The 18,506-nt window shown below is 42.1% G+C and overlaps 1 protein-coding gene across 3 annotated transcripts in view; it reads right to left on the bottom strand.

Annotated features, from left to right (window-relative positions):
- atp8a1 (ATPase phospholipid transporting 8A1) overlaps positions 1-18,506 on the bottom strand; it is a 522,190-nt gene that overhangs the window by 483,958 nt on the left and 19,726 nt on the right. Inside the window, exon 1 of one of the 3 annotated variants that reach the window (XM_068036163.1) lies at positions 4,314-4,489. The exons of the other annotated variants lie outside the window; for them this stretch is intronic. The gene's annotated coding sequence lies outside the window, so the exon portion shown is untranslated. Of the gene's footprint in view, positions 1-4,313; positions 4,490-18,506 lie in introns of those variants that run through there. 3 annotated transcript variants of the gene reach the window in all.

Below are 18,506 nucleotides of genomic sequence, written 5' to 3'. Positions count from 1 at the left end.
GTGCCCCTATTGCCAGCTGGAGACTTCTCTCTGGGCAGGTGGCCTCCCAATTGCCCTCGGCAGCCTTTCCCCCTTGCAATTCCCGCCTTTGGGGGGGGGGGGGGGTAGCCTGGGGTGAATTCCAGATTTAATTCAAAGCCCAGCGTTGAGTGCCTACTCTCCCTGCTACCTGCACAGCATCAAAGGCTCCTCCTGGCCAATTGTTGAGACCCCTTTGTCCCACTGACCCTCTTATGGGGATGGAGTGATGCCCTGAGGTAGCCATGACTGGCTCCCTACTCCGTACGCACCTCCCTTCATCTGATCTGTTTCTGAAGGCACGAGTAACCCGTGCGCCCCTATAAATTTTTAACTTCACGCCTTGACAAGCTCTTCAGGAGCTGTAAAAAGTGGCCCCAACAGAGAGGGGTGTGAGATTCCTGTCATGCCCTCCCCCTCACCCTGGTGATTGTCAGCGTCAGGAACGGCATCTGGAAATTCACATACGCCCGGTGCTGGTATTTCTGGGCCACCCCCCACCCACCATGTGCACCAACCTCTCCACCAACCTGCATTCCTGAATTCGGCAGGGGGGAGGGGGTGATGCGGAAAGAGGTAAGAATTCAGCCCCAGAAGTCTAGAATATTGAGTTATCCTATCCAAATCTGAATCAAAGTACCAAAAGACTGTAATTTCATAAATAATAAATCCAAGATATGGGCCAGTTTTAACCACAGTAACGCAAGTGCCATTTCATGATACAGGGCAAATTAATCAGCCTTAGAATAGCATTCATACGTGGTCTAGAAATTTTCTTGAAAATGAGGTGCATTCAGTAAACCCTGGTTAGACTCAAACAAAACTTGGGAGCAGGGGAAAGAGTGTAACAAGGAAAAAATGAAGAGGATTCCAGGGGAATTTATTGGATATTGAAAGATAAAAAAGATTTAAAGAAAGCAAATCAGACATTTACATTTTTTGACAAACATCCTATTAATAAAGGATGTTCCAATGAAGTAGTGTTATTTTGTCTTTTGAAAACCAAGCTGTTATGCATTTTCCAGTTTGGATAATTTTATATATCTGACTTATCTCAGAGCAATGCAGATATGATACTAGTCCTAAACCAAGTTTATTTACAGTACTTTAAAATATCTCAACACATACCTTTCAGTACAATACCTTTCAGAACACAGCCTCTGTTTTAACTAGAACAATCCCGCATCTAGTTTCAGTTTCATCAATTCTAGGCTTAAGCAATCAAGCACAGTGAATTCTGATCAGTGAACCGATTAATACAATCAAACCCAAATCAAACGGATGAACACCACGTTTCTCCTTTTGAGTAAAGACATCATTTTTGAATTAAAGTACTCTGAACAACAAACATATGTACATCAAGTTATATCTTGGCGTTCAACTTATTTATTTTCTCTAAGTACAGAAATAGTCTTTGAAATAGGAAGGTCTCTTAGGTCTGCAATTAGATTTATGAATTTGAGATTATGAATTTATGAGATTAGCTGGACGAGGCAGATTAGTAACATCACTCATAGGAAACCACTATCCTCAAAATATCCTGGTCTTCTCACTATCAAACTTCTTGCATTCCACTTGGTGCGGTCATCCAACAGATAAGCATTGGTACCGAGCAAACGCTTGATCTGCTTTGGACTAGATACTGACTAAACAAGTTTGCGGTCATGATTTGGCTGTTTGGGTTTGAATCAAATCTCCAACTTTAAATTGTGGTTCCCTTGCACCTGTGCATTTGTCAAAGTATGCTTTTCTATCGCTAACAATATCTGCGATGATATTACAGCTAAGCATATCAGCTACTCTGTTGCGTGAACCTGCAAGATACTCGACATCAAAGTTATACTAATGAAGACGATCTGCTTATCTGTAGACGTGCAGAGGTTGATTACCTGATCCTGATGTAGCTAATAATGTAGTCAGCGCTTGGTGATTGGTGCGGAGAGTAAACTTTCTACCTTAAATATACATGTGCCTTTGTTCGCATGCATAGATACAGGCTAGTGCTTCCCACTCTCCAGTAGAGTATTTACATTCGGTTTCCGACAACAGGTGTGACATACAAGGTATTGCTCATTCACATCCAATGGACAAAGCACAGCTCCAATTGCAGTTCCCGACGCATCTGTTGAGACATACATTTCTGCATATGGACTGTAATGTGCGGAGATGCTATCTTCGCCTTTAATATTTCAAACACTGTTTGCTGTGCGACAGTCCATTCTCATCGAGCATCTTTACACAGTAGCTTCCAAAAAGGCTCCCCGATCTGTGTACTTAGGAACGAATTTATAATAAACGTTAGTAGTACCTACAAACGATGCCAACTCTTTCACATTAGACGGTGTTGGAAGTGCAATAAGGGCTTTGACATTGTCGTGTGTAGGCTTTACTCCAAACGCTGTCACTCTGCAACCTAGAAAGTCAATCTTAGATGCAGCCAATTATGCATTTGCCCTTTAGTGTCAAACTGTGCTTTGCGAGTCAAGTGAGCACTGCTGATAGTCGCTGCTCATGTTCAGCTTTGTCCCTTCTGTGGACAATGACATCAAATAGGTTGAGCGTCCCCTCAACATCTGACAAGACTGAAGAAATTATCTTCTAGAAGCACTAGGTGCTGAACTCCGTCCCTAGGGCATTCTGCGGTACTGAAACACCTTCAGGAGTAACAAAAGCTGTAAGTTATCGGCTTTGTTCTTCTAGAAGCATCTGAAGATAACTCCATCGCATATCAAACTTTGCAAAGACGGTGGAGTCATGAAATGCTGACAATTCTTGGATTGTAGCAAGTGGATACTTGGCTGGTATGATAGCTTTGTTGACTGCCTTAAGGTCAACGCATAGTCTAAGTTCACCATTTTTACATCGTGCAATGACTAGATTTGATATCCACGACGATGAGTCGATTCGCACAATGATACTGTCTGCTTCTAGTCGTTTCAGCTCCTGTGACACTTCAGCACGGAACGCAAACAGCAACCATCTCAAATTTTGTAAAACTGGTTGAATTGATGGGTCAATGCGAGGAGCATGACAGTACCTTTTGATCTCCCCAAATCCAATAAATTGGGAAGGATACTGGCGTGTATAATCTGCATCATCAATCCCATGATGTGGTGCTTCGGTGGGGTCTTCAAGTTTGAATCCAGGCCTTTAGAGAAGGTTTACCCCCGTAAGGCTTCAGCCTTTGGCTGCATAGAAAGTGAAGCTGTCCAAGGTGACGTTTTTGTAGCATATTGGAACTGTGATCGCCCCAAAACTGGAATGATAGTGTTGTCATAAGCTTGAGTGTCTCTGTTGCAGGAGTGAGAGAGAATGATGAAAAATACTGATAGTAGAGTTTGTCACTCAAAATAGATACTTTCACACCAACGTCAATAGGAAGTGAAACAGATGCCTGCAATCTCGACTGAGCACTCTTTAAAGTGACCTGGTGCTTTACTTTTTGTGATAAATACATATTGTACCTCACTCTCAGGAACAGACTCCCCCCACGTCGAACCAATTAAGTCTTTTTCTTAGACGACCTGCACATCTTTGCAAAATGGTTCCACTTTAAACATGAGTTGCACTTTTTCCCTCAAGCTGGACATAGCATTGTGACTTGAACATTTCCATAATTTGGGCACAATTTTGAAGGGATCTCACCTTGACGGGGTACATTTTGATGAGGTATCTGAGGTCTCCTTGTCCGTAGCCCTAGCATTGAAGCTGGTTGGGCAAGCTGTGGCTGCAACCCTGAGTCTAAGGATACATGTGTATGTAACCTTTTGAATCTAACATGGCAGATTCAATTTGGACTGCCAAGGTCATGGATTTTCCAAGGTTAAGTCATCCTCCTCCATGAGGAGATGTTCCCTAATTCGTGGAATTGAAGTCTTTTCAATTAATTGGCCACGAATTAGTTTGTTGGTTAGTATGCCAAATTGACATGTAGTTGCCAATTGCTGCAAGGCTGCCACATATCATTTAACAAAGTGACTCCCAACAATGCAGAGCATGCGCAGAGCCTTCGCAGACGTCATCAATGTGCGCAAACATTTGTCAGCTTGCCAGTATGAATGCGCGCATGCATGACGTCACCATGCAATGACATCCTACCATCCCTGCTTCAATCGCCGTTTCACCCCGCTTGAGCCCCCCACTTAGTTCCCCCGCCTGGCCGCTCTCTTCCCTTGGCCACTCGCTCCAGGCCTCGATGATTTCATCCCCTCCCCCCACCATCCCACCTGCTGCTAGTACTGCACCACCTAGTGGTTGTGTTGTCAGCAAACGCAGCCATTGCTTAATGGACTCACCATATCCTTGGGATCTCTGGCCGAATGGGTATCACTCCATCATCTCGATCATCACACTTTTCTTTGACCCGAAGTATTTTTTGAGAGCACTTACTGCCGTATCAAACTTTGACGTATCTTCTGTGAGCTGCTTGGATATTCACTCGCCTTCTGCTCTGATGCAATGTACAAGTATTGTTTTCTTGGGTTCGCTGCTACATCTGGACTGTCTGGCATCGTAGTGAGCAAGTAGGTTTTGAACCTGGAAATCCATCAATCCCAATAAAGAGAGGATTTCCTGGCGATGAAAGAAATGGTTCTAGAGCTAATAAAGTGAAACATTGCGCAACCTTCTTTGTAGCCACTTTTGGTTAAGTATTCACTGGCTTGCTGGATATTTTTATATATCTGACTTATCTCAGAGCAATACAGATATGACACTAGTTCTAAGTTAAAAGTTTATTTACAGTACTTTAAAATATCTCAGCACTTAGAAGATTTCAGTCCAATGTCTTTCAGAAGTCTCTGTTTATACTAGACTATTCCAACATCCAGTTTCAGTTTCATCAATTCTAGGCTTAAGCAATCAAGCTCAGTGAACTCTGATCAGTGAACAGTCTAACACAATCAAAGCCAGGTCAATCAAATCATTGAACACTACATAAGCCATGTTAATATTTAACAGACAAGTGCAGTTAACGGCACCTGAAGTGTTTTTTTTTTTAAAACGCTAATAGTTCTCACAACATTACTTAGTAAGCCAGAGGATACATACTTTAATAGCATTGATCACAAGATAACAATGGACGAAGAAGGCACTTCATCCAATCTTAATTCATTTATCAACTGCAGCCTTCAATTGTTTAAATATTTTCAGGTATCTTGACTTATCTCCTCTACCTGGAGATCAATTGCATACATTGATCACTGTGCAACAGCTAATTTACCTTTTACTAGTTTTACTCCATGTCTCTCAATTTAAAGTAATAGTCTGGATTTACTTTTTCTATTCAATTATCTTGTTTATCTCTATCAATGACCTCTCATACCTCAAGAGGCTGAAAAGCTCAAGTGTCTCCAGGCTTTCCTTGTAGATCAGGCTTTTGACACGAGATCAGCCTTGTGGCCCTTTTCTGCACTGGCTCTCGTGCTTGAATGTGCCTCATATCTCAGTGACTGGAATTGGACAGTGTATTCAAAATGTGTTCGAATCAGAGCACCGTAAAGTCTGATTGTGACTTCCTTTTAATTATTTCCGCATTGCATTGGTTTTGTAGATTGTTACTCTGCATTGGTTGGATAACTTTAGCTGTTTCAAAATTATTCATGGAATAAGATCGTAAATTTCCACAGGGACTCTGACACTCATCAGCCATAATAAACACCATTTCTCTGGGGTTTCCGCAAGTTTTTTGGCAAAGCTATTGCAGACAAGCTAGAGATACCTGTAGAAATTCAGTCCTATATGCAAGCCTACGTGCCCGACTTTACATTGGTCGGTCATAAATATCTGCCATTGCTCTGCCCACTTTGTCCATCTCATTCTATAATTTCTTACCTGCCTTCAACTCACTGTCCCTCCTAGTTTGGGATCATCAGCAAATTTGACCAAATTGTGCCAGGTCATTAAAGTAAATTTTTATTAAATTGCAGTCATCCCAGCACCAATCCCGGGTGTACCCTTCTCAGTACTTCCTCCAAAACCCACTCCCACCCATTATAACTCCTCTAATGAATAGTCACCGTCTCCTAACCTTTAGAGTTTCTTCTCATTCCAAGAACTTTCAGGGTAATACAATTATTAATACACAAAGAACAAAAAAGGCTCCATCCCCTCCACCTTACATGCTTATCTTATGAAGTGCCTTGAATTTTTTTTTTATTAAAGGTACTAGGTAAATTGTAATAACTGTTTATCTTGTGAACCCATATCCCTGCTCAAAACAGACTATAAAATATTGGCTGAAGTCTATCTACATGGTTGGAAGCAGTCACCCTGAGCAAGGCACACTGGCTGCCCCAAAAATGTACAGAATTTTTTTTTTTATAAAAGGATTCTTGTGGGAAGGGGTTGGGGATTGCTGATAATACATTCAAGGTGATGCTTGGGAAGTCTCCTGATTTCCCCTCACACTGAGCTTAGCCACATAAGGGACTGTTCCTCAGGCGATACCACCAGACACCTCAACACCAACATTCTTACCCTGGTACTCTGCCTAAATACACAAACACTTTTTGACTGGCCGGAATGGGAATTCCTGTCATGGTAATCATGTGAATGGCCCTTGGCATCATGCCCAGGAAGTGGGAGCTGTAATGACCTCAGCTCTTCTACACTCTCCCTCCAAAACAGGGAAACAGACAAGGGTCTCTTCCCTTTACTTTCGAAATACAGCTCTTGACAAAAAGCAACACAACAGAAGTAACTGGGCAAAAAATATTACTTATGTGCAGGATATTCCACTCTATGTTTCTAGCCGCACATTACTTCCATCTACACACCAAGTTGACTTGGAAATGTATTGTGTTCCTTCATTGTTGCTGGGTCAAATACCTGGAACTTTCTCCCTAACAGTGTGCAAGTACGTTCACCACAGGGACTGATGCGGTTCCCCACCTTCTCAATGGCAATTAGGGATGGACAATAAATGCTGTCCACATCCTATGAATGAATAAAACTCCCTAACATCTTCCAAAATGTCAAGCAGCAACGTTCCCTGTAATTTTTTTTTTTGAATACACAGGCGATTTCTTTAAGTATGCGGCTCTTAAAAAAATTTTTACGCTGCCAAGGCAGGGTGATTTAAGGTCAACTTGTGCGTGGCCTGCACAGGGACTTTCAGGTTGTTGCACAGCCGTGCAGCTTAGAGGGAACATTGTCAAGGAGTACACCAACTCTCAGAATACAAGCTCAACATGGTCAGATACAGCAGTCTGGAATGTAATACAGTTGTGGAAATTGTATTTAATTTTACTTTCAGGGCATTAATATGATCCAATTGATTAGAGGTTGCATTCGGCAGATTCTTATCTTGGAGAAAAGGTTGGCCTACCATTAGCAACATGCGCATTTATTCATCTACTGAAAAGGTTGCTGAAATGTCTGCACTGGAAATTAAATATATTTGCAGCGCCAGATACGTTGTATTTCATATACAATACTTACCTTCCATCATCAACAGAGCTCGATTTACTCATAGATGAAATGGTTGCTAGGAATTGACAGCACTGGAAAGAAACATTTATGTCACTGTACAATGTATTTGAAATTTTTCTTGCGACAGATGAATGTTATAAAATGTATTAATTATTTAGAGGTCAGGTTCTGAGAATTACTTTTTTTTCCCATCGGTTCTATTTGCTGTCAGCCACTGCAGGGCCAACAGTGGAAGATTTATTTATGTACTTATGCCCGTTGTGCGATATTTTTGCTGAAGTACGTTAAAAAAGCAGAAAAATGAAGCAATAAAATTAACATTCCTCACAGTAACACAGGTATTTGATACAAAAGATCATGCTAAATCTGCTTCTCTCCACAGATGCTGCATGACCTGAGTATTTCCAGCACTTTGTAATACAATTAGAGATACTGACTTTATCACTATTGGATGCAACCTCAAGATCTGGCAGCATTAGGACAGGAGCTGCTGTCTGGCAGTATGTTTTGGAGACAGATGTCGTTGGATCTGGAAGCACAGGAAGGGAGCACCAGGACTACGGGGAAATAGGTCTTGAAATCTGGGATAATTGGGGAGGGTGGTCTTGAGGAATACATTTTAGGTGTTAAATGAGCATCATCAACCAGCTTACTTTTATACCTTTCTGACTTAAATCAATTTTTTTTTTAAAAAAAGGTAAATGCTCTGCTTGTGCTCCTGGCATACACTAAGAATACATATTGGCAAACTGCACACCTTCTGACATCAAATTCCTAACCATTAAAATGAAAAGAACAGAAATTCCTAGGTTTGGGACACGCAATTTCCCAATATTTTCATTTTCTTGCACTATTAGTGAATTTACTGACTTGCACAGTATGACTAAATAAACATCCATAAAATAAAAACCACTTCACAACATGTCCAAGATTTTACATAAAATAAAAATTCAAGACACAAAATTGGTTCTGGAGATTTATTAAACTGAATTTTCAACCAAATTAAAAAGGTGACTAAAACAGAAACGCATTCTCAATAAACTTGTTTTCTATCCAAAGAAACCAGACTTCTTGTAACTGGTATTGTTCATTTTTGAACCAGTCATAAAAAAGCAGCACTGTTTAATAAACTTAAACATCAGACTTGTCTGAAATAATGCTTTGAAAATTCAATCTACAGTCTTCCTTTTCAACAGACTTTAAAGCAAAGAAACTCTCATGCCCAGAAGCACCCCAGTGCAGATGAACTCCATCCCACTCTTCTTCCCCATTACTGCTGAAAATACGAACAGGTGAACTTCTTGTTTTCTACATATTTGCTACAGAGGTAAACAAGGCCATGAGGTTATTATTACATTTCATATCCAGATAATGATGCTTTTATTTGTCTCCTATGGACACCTCATAACAGTAAGGGTTCACTGAATAAATTTAAAGATTGTGAATACTTGGGTGGAATGTAATGAGCACAGTTCATTTACACTAAAATTCCACTATCTTTTATGTTATTTGGCTTGGTTCCACCCAGATAAAGTTATCTGGCAGAATTCAGGCAGACACTCCAAACAGACATTTGTAACACATCACAGAAGATTACTGCACAGAAAGCCATTTAGCCGATTCCACCGATGCCAGCTAATACAAATGCAAAATATTGCAGATGCTAGAAATCTGAAATCTAAACAGAAAATACTGGAAATAGTCAGGTCAGGCAGTATTCTATGGAAAGAGAAAAAGAGTTAATGCATCAGGTCGATGACCTGAATCCCCCACGATCAACATCCTGGGGGTTACCACTGACCAGAAACTGAACTGGAGTAGCCATATAAATACTGTGGCTACAAGAGCAGGTCAGAGGCTAGGAACTGCAGCGAGTAACTCACCTCCTGACTTCCCAAAGCCTGTCCACCATCTACAAGGCACAGTCAGGAGTGTGATGGAATACTCTCCACTTGCCTGGATGGGTGCAGCTTCAACAACACTCAAGAAGCTCGACACCACCCAGGACAAAGCAGGCGGCTTGATTGACACCCCACCTACAATATTCCCTCCCCCCAACACTGACACACAGTGGCAGCAGTGTGTTCCACCAACAAGATGCACTGCAGCAACGCACCAAGGCTTCTTAGACAGCACCTTCCAAATCCGTCACCACTATCACAGAGAAGGACAAGGGCAGCAGATGCAAGGGAACACCACCACCTGCAAGTTCCCCTTCCAAACCACACACCATCCTGACATGGAACTATATCGCCGAGTCAAAATCCTGGAACTCCCTTCTGAACACAGCACTGCAGGTGCACCTACCCACATGGACTGCAGCGGTTCAGGAATGTAGCTCACCACCACCACCATATTCTCAAAGGCAATAAATACTGGCCAGCCAGCGACGCCCACATCCCAGGAACGAATAAAAAAAATACACTGGTCAAACTGATTTGCACCACTAGGTGCATCTTATCTGTCTTTGATTAGGATATTCACAAGCAACTGAGTGAAAGAATTAACTCATTCTTGCTTAATCATTAAGGAAGAAGTCAGATAATAAGAATGCACTAACAATTATTTATTGACTGCAAAATCATAAAGTTAAATATTGAGTATATACATAATCAATGGTTATAAATAGATGTAGTCAAGGTAACTTAGCAGTTTGAATGACAATAGATGTTACCTAAAATGAGTAAAAGAGGTTGTAAAGGTAATTCAGTAGTGTCATCGGAATTAAGCAGGAACAGAATCACTAATTATTGTTGAGATTAGTGAGATTAAATCCCTGGGAAACTGACTAGTTAACTATTACATAGCCACTCTATTGGATGGATTAATGGCACAACTTTCTGAAGTGTTTAGATGATGAGCCCCTTCAGCAACAGAGTTACCTGTTCCACATGGATCCACTGCAAGTGATACCACAAGCGATGGTAACTGACAGATGGCTCAACTCTCACCATGCTTGATCTCAGACACTTGTAGTCACGTGACACTCTCATCTCTGTCTGTACCTAGTGGGTATAATCAGTCAATTTAACTACTAAAACTTCTTACTCTGTCCTGAATATGCTTGTATTAGTATAGGTATCATTCTACATCTATCTATAGGTTACTTACCATAGAATAGGAGAACAGAAAGAGAATCTTCATCTAACAGAGAAACTACGGGGGGAATTTTATGCTCTCCCCCATCGCCTTCCCACCTCCACCAAAATTAAGTCCAGGGCAGGAAGGCTTGTGAACGGTCTTCCCACTCCGCCGCTACTTGAGGCTCTTAACTGGGCAATTAACACCCAATTAAGGGCCTCATCCAGCCGCAATTAGACGTGTGGAGAGATGGCCTGTTGCCGCACGGGAAGCATGGCACGAGAAACCGTGCAGGTTGTTTGTCAGCTCTGTGGTGGGGTGGGAGGAGGGTCCCTCGTTAAATGCACTTAGTGCCTGAACGAGGGACCCGGCAATGGGAAGGGGGGTTCCCGCTGAGAGTCACCCTCCTGCCCTTGCGACTGACCTCCCCACATCCCCCTCTCCCGCAACCTCCCAGTGAGACCCCTCCCAACTTGACCTACTTGTGGCATGGGTCTAGCACCACTCCTAGGCCTCACATAAATGCTCCACTGGCAGAAACCACCACATCTGCAGTGGTGCTGCTCAGTGAAAGAGCTGCCAGACTCTGATTGGCCAGCAGTTCTTAGAAGGCTGAAATTCTGTTGATGGGGTCCTTGATCACATGGAAGGCCCACTGCTGTCCACATAAGTGCCTAATTGGCACTTGATTCAAAGGATCTCTCACAGAAGAGGGAATACTGGGTTCGCAGCATCGCTTTTTCCAGACGTCGAGACCCCCATCACCCAGATAAAATCCCGGCCTCCATCTATGAAAGTAGGAGAGGCTACTACTTGGAAGGTATTAATAATCATTTAAATTATGAAAGGGTTCAATAAGATAGGCATAAAGATGTTTCCACTTGTGCGGCAATCTAAAACTAGTGGTCATAAATTCAAGATAATCACTAGTAAATAAAATAAGGAATTTGGGAACAACTTCTTCACTGAGTGGTGAGAATGTGGAACTCTACTACGCGGGCTGATTAAGGCGAATAGCTTAAATGCATTTAAGGGTCGCTAGATAGTACATGGGTGAGAAGAACAGAAGGATATGTTGATCTCTCTCTTTGGCCTTCTTGTCTCGGGAGACAATGGGTAAGCGCCTACAGGTGGTCAGTGGTTTGTGGAGCAGCGCCTGGAGTGGCGATAAAGGCCAATACTAGAGTGGCAGACTCTTCCACAGGTGCTGCAGGTAAAATTGGTTGTCAGGGCTGTTACACAGTTGGCTCTCCCCTTGCGCTTCTGTCTTTTTTCCTGCCAACTGCTAAGTCTCTTCGGCTCGCCACACTTTAGCCCCGCTTTTATGGCTGCCCGCCAGCTCTGGCGATCGCTGGCAACTGACTCCCACGACTTGTGATCAATGTCACAGGACTTCATGTCGCGTTTGCAGACGTCTTTACAGCGGAGACATGGACGGCCGGTGGGTCTGATACCAGTGGCGAGCCCGCTGTACAATGCGTCCTTGGAGATCCTGCCATCTTCCATGCGGCTCACATGGCCAAGCCATCTCAAGCGCCGCTGACTCAGTAGGGTGTATAAGCTGGGGATGTTGGCCACCTCGAGGACTTCTGTGTTGGAGATACGGTTCTGCCACCTGATGCCAAGGATTCTCCGGAGGCAGCGAAGATGGAATAAATTGAGACGTCACTCTTGGCTGACATGCGTTGTCCAGGCCTCGCTGCCATAGAGCAAGGTACTGAGGACACAGGCTTGATACACGCGGACTTTTGTGTTCCGTGTCAGTGTGCCATTTTCCCACACTCTCTTGGCCAGTCTGGACATAGCAGTGGAAGCCTTTCCCATGCACTTGTTGATTTCTGCATCGAGAGACAGGTTACTGGTGATAGTTGAGCCGAGGTAGGTGAACTCTTGAACCACTTCCAGAGCGTGGTTGCCGATATTTTTTGAATAAGCATTTCTGACGTCCTGTCCCACAATGTTCGTTTTCTTGAGGCTGATGGTTAGGCCAAACTCGTTGCAGGCAGCCACAAACCTGTCGATGAGATTCTGCAGGCACTCTTCAGTGTGAGGTGTTAATGCAGCATCGTCAACAAAGAGAAGTTCCCTGATGAGGACTTTCCGTATTTTGGTCTTCGCTCTTTGATGGGCAAGGTTGAACAACCTGCCACCTGATCTTGCGTGGAGGAAAATTCCTTCTTCTGAAGACTTGAAACGCATGTGAGAGCAGTGGGGAGAAGAAAATCCCAAACAGTGTAGGTGCGAGAACACAGCCCCGTTTCACGCCACTCAGGATAGGAAAGGGGTCTGAGGAGGCGCCGCTATGCTGAATTGTGCCTTTCATATTGTCATGGAATGAGGTGATGATACTTAGTAGCTTTGGTGGACATCCAATCTTTTCTAGTAGTCTGAAGAGACCACGTCTGCTGACGAGGTCAAAGGCTTTGGTGAGATCAATGAAAGCAACATAGAGGGGCATCTGTTGTTTGCGGCATTTCTCTTGTAGCTGACGAAGGGAGAACAGCATGTCAATGGTCGGTCTCTCTGCTCGAAAGCCACACTGTGCCTCAGGGTAGACACGCTCGGCCAGCTTCTGGAGCCTGTTTAAAGTGACTCGAGCGAAGACTTTCCCCACTATGCTGAGCAGGGAGATTCCACGGTAGTTGTTGCAGTCACCGCGGTCACCTTTGTTTTTATAGAGGGTGATGATATTGGCATCGTGCATGTTGATAGGGTGAGATTAAGCAATGAAAGTGGGAGTAGGTTCATGTAGAGCACAAACACTGGCCAATATGCACACCAACTGTGTGGTATAAATACAAAAACACAATAGTTACATGGACTAACGATTCATTCCACATGGTAAATTGCCTGAAGATGATGCACTGTTCCTCATCTATGGAAAATAAAGTTTCCATTGTTCCTACTCAGGAAATCTATAATGTATAGGGAGAGAGAAATCTAGCCATATATTACACTTTTCATAAAATACTCAGAGCTCTGTTCCAACGAAAATGGGTGTGGTTGCCACATATAGCTTCAAAGTAAACCTCAGATGGCGCTTTTAAAGGTCTCATTTGCACAATTGTACTTTTTACCTATTGCTTTCAAAAGCTTAGTAAGAGGACAGATTTGGTTTTTAAAATCCTGTTGTGAATTTAATTTGAAATCTTAATGATGCACAACAAGTAGGTAACAACATCCCCAGAACATGCTTTTTTCCTCCCAAATAGGAAGCAACATTTTGAAACTGAAAACACTAACCTTATGGAGAATAGCCAAGAATGGAAAACAATGAGGGTTGAGATTTTATTGGATTTGCTCGAAGTCTCCAAAGAAACCTTCAGCAAATATTATAATCCCAAAATACAATGGGGCAAAATTCACCGAAAAAATAACACGGCTGAACAATGCTTAACATCTGTCTCAGGAAAAATGTTAGAAGCTATTAAAGACATTATAGCAGGGCATTTAGAAACATTCAAGGTAATCACACAGAGTCAACATGGTTTTGTGAAAGAGAAATCATGTTTAGCCAATTTATTGGACTTCTTCAAGGGAGTTACATGTGCTGTAGATAAAGGGGATCCAGCGGATGTATTGTATTTAGATTTCCAGAAGGCATTTGATAAGGTGCCACATCAAAGGTTACTGCAGAAATTAAAAGCTCATGGGGTAGTGGGGTAACATATTGGCATGGATAGAAGATTGGCTAGCTAACAGGAAACAGAAAGTAGGCATAAATGGGTCATTTTCTGGTTGGCAAAATGTAACGAGTGGTGTGCCACAGGAATCTGTGCTGGCGCCTCAACTTTTTATACTTTATATAAATGACTTAGATGAAGGGACCAAAGGTATGGTCACTAAATTTGCTGATGACACAAAGGTAGGTAGGAAAGTAACTTGTGAAGAGGCCATAAGGGGGCTACAAAGGGATATAGATAGGTTAAGTGAATGGGCAAAGACCTGGCAAATGGAGTATAATGTGGGGAAAGTGTGAAATTGTCCATTTTGGCAGGAAGAATAAAAAAGCATATTATCTCAATGGTGAGAGATTGCAGAGCTCTGAGATGCAGAGGGATCTGGGTGCCTTAGTGCTTGAATTGCAAGAGGTTAGTATGCAGGTACAACATGTAATTAGGAAAGCTAATAGAATGTTATTGTTTATCGCGAGGGGAATTAAATACAAAAGTAGGGAGGTTATGCTTCAGCTATCCAGGGCATTGGAGAGACCACATCTGGAGTACTGTGTACCGTACTGGTCTCCATATTTCAGGAAGGCTGTAAATGCATTGGAGGCAGTACAGAAAAGGTTTACTAGACTAATACCTGGAATGGGGGCGCTGTTTTGCGAGGAAAGATTGCGAAAAAAGGCTAGGCTCGTATCCAGTGGAATTTAGAAGAGTAAGTGGTGACTTGATTGAGACATACAAGATCCTGAGGGGTCTTGAAAGGGTGGATGTGGAAAGGATGTTTCCCCTTGTGGGAGAATCTAGAACCAGGGGTCACTGTTTAAAAATAAGGGGTCGCCCATTTAAGACAGAAAGGAGGAGAACTTTTTTCTCAGAGGATCGTGAGTCTTTGGAATTCTCTTCAAAAGGTGGTAGAAGCAGAGTCTTTGAATATTTTTAAGGCAGAGGTAGATAGATTCTTGATGAGCAAGGGGATGAAAGGTTATCGGGGGTAGGTGGAAATGTGGAGTAATCAGTTCAGCCATGAACTTATTGAATAGCAGAGCAGGCTCGAGGGGCCAAGTGGCCTACTCCTGCAACTAATTCATATGTTCATATGTTCGTAATGCATGCCGTTATCAATACACAAATCGGCCAGCAATTTGTGGCGAGGAAGAGGTAATAAGAATTGCAGGTCACAAGACACTTGACAATTTGCATTGCTCCACAGTTAGCTGTAAAAAAGAAAGGCAACGTGCCCTTAACCTCCACGAGTTTCACAAAGTTACTGCATTTGAACATTAATGGCCCACACCCACAGAACGGCAAGTTGAGTAATTAACAGCATAAGTCCTCTTTTAATGACATGATAATTGTTAATGACAGGCATTCAAACTCTCTGGACTAGAAAATGAACAATTTAAGTTGTGGAGTCTCAATCCTTCAGGTAAGGAAGTATTGTTGGAGATTTTATAAACGTCAAATATAAAATATTTTTCTTTCTTTTCCCGTCAAATCTTTCTTTCCTTTTCATTGCTCTTTCTGCATCTAGTTTGACATTCAATTCACCCACTCTAATTCACCCTTCTCAGTTCTTCCTCTGTTTATTTCTCAATCCTTAAATCTTAATGATCAAGTGGAAACACGGTTGGTCCCATTGTCCCAGATGCCCTGTTGCTATTGCACCATAAGCAACTTATAGGGCTAAACATTTTGAGTTAAAGGGTGAAGAAAAAAAAATCTAAGTAACTAGCCATGCCTTGATCCAACAAATTTTGGCCCAACATATGACTTATTTAGTTTCTCAATATTTTCTCACTGTAAGATTCCAATATACTGTGAACACACTTGTAATAGCTCTCATTAATGAAAAGATATGTCATGCCAAATACTGAAATACCTTTCCAAGGGAAGTTGACTCAGGTACCTCCTAAATGACAGAATTGTGAAGCTAGTCAGTATCATTACTGGGAGCAATAAATTTTCACTGTCAAAGATACACGTTTTATATTACGCAAAAACAAATGAATGAGTGCATACCTTTCAGCTCCAAACTACATACAAGACAAGACATCAACACAGGTTATTTGATTCCATAAGTATGCATTTTTCCTTTCATTGTAATTAATTAAAACATTTAAATTGGAAGAATGTCAAGAATTATTTTACCTTCTCAAGTATTGCAGTACTCATGCGAAATGATCTAGATAGATAGATCTAGATACAGTAAAGATCTTAATATATGCAGTCCTACAGCCAGATTCCATTGTCCAAGTATTGCATATTGCCATAATATGACTAAACATAGCAGAAGAGCTTGCAGGAGGATTCACTAACCTGTTACTAGGTTATGCACATAAATAAAACTAATGACATTTTGGTGAATTACAACATTTAATATAAATTACCAATTTGAAAATGATCCTGAAGTGTACTTAAAGATTCTACTGCTAAAAATTTGCTATTGAGGCTGCAACCATAACTGTAAGGGAGAAGCTTTTTGATATGTTGTACCATTTTAAGACATGGAAATTACATTTGAATACTGTTTGTAACTGTTTAATATCACAACAAATGAGCATTCTGTTAGTGCAATGTTATTTACTATTTTGCTGCTGAGTGATGCAAGCAAGGTCTTTCTTGAGGACCATAGGCAGGAATGTTGCAACAGGCCCTATCAGAGAGTAATGGAAGGCGGCTATCCATCTGTTATACCCCATGCAGCTTCAGACTTCAATTATGACAATGTGGACATTTCCTAAATAAAGGTCCAATGCTGCCTGAACCAACAGTGCTGTTATAACATAGCTCTTTTTTATTCACTGTGGAAGTTAAGTTAAGCATGACTCCCAGAACCATAACTTTGCTTTCCAGGAGAGCAACAAAGAAATAAAAACATGGTGTCACACTAATGAAGGGAAGTGAGGAAATATAAATGAACTGGAGGAATTATGAAATAAAAGTCAACTGTTGAACTGAACCAAAAGAAGTCTGTCTATTTATTTGATCAATAAAACACTCATGGACTAAAACAGTATTTTTTAAAAACACTAGGCTGACTTTTACGCCACCTCGAAGAGCAGGATGGTAGCGGGGGGTGGGGTGGGCGGGTGGTGGCATAAAATGGAGCGGGAGATTCCAGGAGGCCTTCTCGACCCGCTCCTGCCTCTGCTGCCACTTTACACAGGGCGGCGGTGGCAAAAGGATGTCAGGATCCTTTAGAGGGAGCAGAGGAGATTTACAAAATGGTTCCAGGGAGGCGGGATTTTAGTTACAAGGTTAGGTTGGAAAATCTGGGGTTGTTCTCCCTGGAGCAAAGGAGATTAAGTGAAGATTTATTAGAAGTGTACAGGATTATGACAGGCTTAGATAAGTTAGACATGGAAAACTGTTCCTATTAACTGTGCAAGGACGAAGGGACACACATTTAAGGTTTTGGGCAAGAGATGCATGGGGAATGTGAGGAAAAACTTTTTTTTTTTTTTTTTTACACAGCGAGTGGTAATGACCTGGAACTCGCTGCTCATGAGAGTGGTGAAAGCAGAGACAACCAATGATTTTCAAAGGAAACTGGATAAGCACTTGAAGGAAATAAACTTGCAGGACTACAGAGATTGTACATGCAAGTGGGACTGACTGGATTGCTCCGCAGATAGCCTGCATTGACTTGATGGGCTGAATGGCTGCCTATGCCATAAATAACTATGGCTTTCTTAAAATCTATATAGACAACATCCATTGCTTTCCCTTCATCAAACTTTTCTGGTACTTCAAAAATTCAGTTAGATTAATCAAGCATGATCTGCCTTTTACAAATCTGTGTTGGCTTTCCTTCATTAACTCAAACCTCTCCAAGTGCCTGTTGAGCTTTTCCGATTATTGTTTCGAAAACTTTACCCACCATGGATGTTAAACTGACCGGCCCGTAGTTACTAGGAATGGCCTCACACATTTTCTCGAACAACAGCGTCACACTTGCCACTCTCTAATGTTCTGGCATCTCCCTTGTATCTCGCGAAGATTGGAAGATTATGGCAAGCCCTTCCGTTATCTCCACTCCCACTTCCTTTAGCAACCTGGGATGTAAGGCATCCAGACCAGGTGATGCATCCACCCCAATTGCCAGTCCTTCCAGTACACCTGCCAATCAATTTTCACTCCATCCAATACCTCTACCATCTCCACTTCTACCAATATTATGTCAGCATCCTCTTCCTTAGTAAACACCGATACAAAGTACTCCGAATGTAGTCTAATCTTGCCCTGCACCTCTAAGCACATATTACCCTTGTTGCCCCTAACAGGCCCCACCCCGCCTTTTACTAC

The sequence above is a fragment of the Heterodontus francisci genome, chromosome 1 (genome assembly GCF_036365525.1).
Source record: "Heterodontus francisci isolate sHetFra1 chromosome 1, sHetFra1.hap1, whole genome shotgun sequence".
Taxonomy (NCBI): Eukaryota; Metazoa; Chordata; class Chondrichthyes; order Heterodontiformes; family Heterodontidae; genus Heterodontus; species Heterodontus francisci.
The sequence above is the reverse complement of the archived record's forward strand: the minus strand, read 5'-3'. Positions and strand labels throughout refer to the sequence as shown.